This window comes from Glycine max, chromosome 7 (assembly GCF_000004515.6).
Source record: "Glycine max cultivar Williams 82 chromosome 7, Glycine_max_v4.0, whole genome shotgun sequence".
NCBI classification, from domain to species: domain Eukaryota; kingdom Viridiplantae; phylum Streptophyta; class Magnoliopsida; order Fabales; family Fabaceae; genus Glycine; species Glycine max.
This window is the reverse complement of record NC_038243.2, coordinates 23,894,007-23,896,369: the sequence shown is the minus strand read 5'-3', so window position 1 is coordinate 23,896,369 and position 2,363 is coordinate 23,894,007. Positions and strand designations below refer to the sequence as shown.

At 42.8% G+C, this 2,363-nt stretch overlaps 1 non-coding gene across 1 annotated transcript; it reads right to left on the bottom strand.

Moving 5' to 3' along the window:
• Nucleotides 1-580: 580 nt before the first annotated feature.
• Nucleotides 581-687, bottom strand: LOC113002238 (small nucleolar RNA R71). Its single transcript, XR_003267782.1, has one exon. It is a non-coding gene; the product is annotated as a small nucleolar RNA R71 (small nucleolar RNA).
• Between the last annotated feature and the right edge of the window lie 1,676 nt (nucleotides 688-2,363).

Sequence of the window (2,363 nt, the reverse complement as noted above, 5' to 3'; positions counted from 1 at the left end):
CTTACAACCCTTTGATCCTGAGATAGATAGGACATTTCATAGATTAGTTAGGCATCATTTTATACCTTTTGATCATTCTGAGCATTCCATAACTGGTGAATCTATGCATTCTGTTATTGGTGATTTTGAACATCCTGATCTTGAGCATTATAATTTTGAGCATTCTGATTCTGAGCATTCTGATTTTGCACATTCTGAGAACATGGCACAACCTCCACCTCGTGAGAGGACTCTAAGGGAAATGGCTGCACCTGATTTCACCTATGAAAGCTTGTGCATCCAATACCCTGATGAGGATGTCCCATATGTTCTTAAGACTGGACTGATTCATTTGCTTCCAAAGTTTCATGGCCTTGCAGGTGAAGACCCGCACAAACATTTGAAAGAATTTCACATTGTCTGCTCCACCATGAAACCCCCAGATGTCCAAGAGGATCACATATTTCTGAAGGCTTTTCCTCATTCATTAGAGGGAGTGGCAAAGGACTGGCTGTATTACCTTGCTCCAAGGTCCATCACGAGCTGGGATGACCTTAAGAGAGTATTCTTAGAAAAAAATTTCCCTGCTTCCAGGACCACAGCCATCAGGAAGGATATCTCAGGTATTAGACAACTCAGTGGAGAGAGCCTGTATGAGTACTGGGAGAGATTTAAGAAACTATGTGCCAGTTGCCCCCACCATCAGATTTCAGAACAGCTTCTTCTCCAATATTTTTATGAAGGACTCAGTAATATGGAGAGAAGTATGATAGATGCTGCCAGTGGTGGAGCCCTTGGAGACATGACTCCTGCTGAAGCCAGAAATTTAATTGAGAAGATGGCCTCCAACTCCCAGCAGTTTAGCGCCAGAAATGATGCCATAGTCATTAGAGGAGTGCATGAGGTAGCTACAAACCCATCTGCATCATCTGAAACTAAGAAGCTTGAAGGCAAACTGGATGCGTTGGTCAACTTGGTAACCCAGCTGGCCTTGAATCAAAAATTTGTACCTGTCGCAAGGGTTTGTGGTTTGTGCTCCTCTGTTGACCACCATACAGACCTTTGCCCTTCCATGCAGCAACCTGGAGCAATTGAGCAGCCTGAAGCTTATGCTGCAAATATTTACAATAGACCTCCTCAACCTCAGCAGCAAAATCAACCACAGCAGAGCAATTATGACCTTTCCAGCAACAGATACAACCCTGGATGGAGGAATCACCCTAACCTCAGATGGTCCAGCCCTCAGCAACAACAACAGCAGCCTGCTCCTTCCTTCCAAAATGCTGCTGGCCCAAGCAGACCATACATTCCTCCACCAATCCAACAACAGCAACAACCCCAGAAACAGCCAACAGTTGAGGCCCCTCCACAACCTTCCCTCGAAGAACTTGTGAGGCAAATGACTATGCAGAACATGCAGTTTCAGCAAGAGACCAGAGCCTCCATTCAGAGCTTAACCAATCAGATGGGACAAATAGCTACTCAATTGAATCAACAACAGTCCCAGAATTCTGACAAGCTGCCTTCTCAAGCTGTCCAAAACCCCAAAAATGTCAGTGCCATTTCATTGAGGTCGGGAAAGCAGTGTCTAGGACCTCAACCCATAGCACCTTCCTCATCTGCAAATGAACCTGCCAAACTTCACTCTATTCTAGAAAAAGGTGATGACAAAAATCTACCTAACAATTTCTGTGCAGGTGAATCTTCTTCCATAGGTAATTCTGATTTGCAGAAGCAGCACATTCCCCCTCTTCCATTCCCTCCAAGAGCAGTTTCCAACAAAAAAATGGAAGAGGCAGAGAAAGAGATATTGGAAACGTTTAGAAAAGTAGAGGTAAACATACCTCTGTTGGATGCAATAAAGAAAATTCCAAGATATGCCAAATTCTTGAAGGAGCTGTGCACTAATAAGCGGAAGCTTAAAGGAAGTGAACGAATTAGCATGGGCAGAAATGTCTCTGCATTGATTGGTAAATCTGTTCCTCAAATTCCTGAAAAATGCAAAGATCCAGGTACATTCAGCATACCTTGTATTATAGGGAATAGTAAGTTTGACAATGCCATGCTAGATTTAGGAGCCTCTGTTAGTGTTATGCCTCTGTCGATTTTTAATTCTCTATCTCTAGGTCCCTTGCAGTCAACTGATGTGGTAATTCATTTAGCTAATATAAGTGTTGCCTATCCTATTGGTTTCATAGAAGATGTCTTAGTTAGAGTTGGTGAACTGATTTTCCCTGTTGATTTTTATATCTTGAATATGGAAGATGGATTTTCTCAAGGATCAGTTCCCATCATTCTAGGCAGACCCTTTATGAAAACTGCTAGAACTAAGATAGATGTTTATGCAGGCACACTGTCCATGGAGTTTGGTGATATAACTGTTC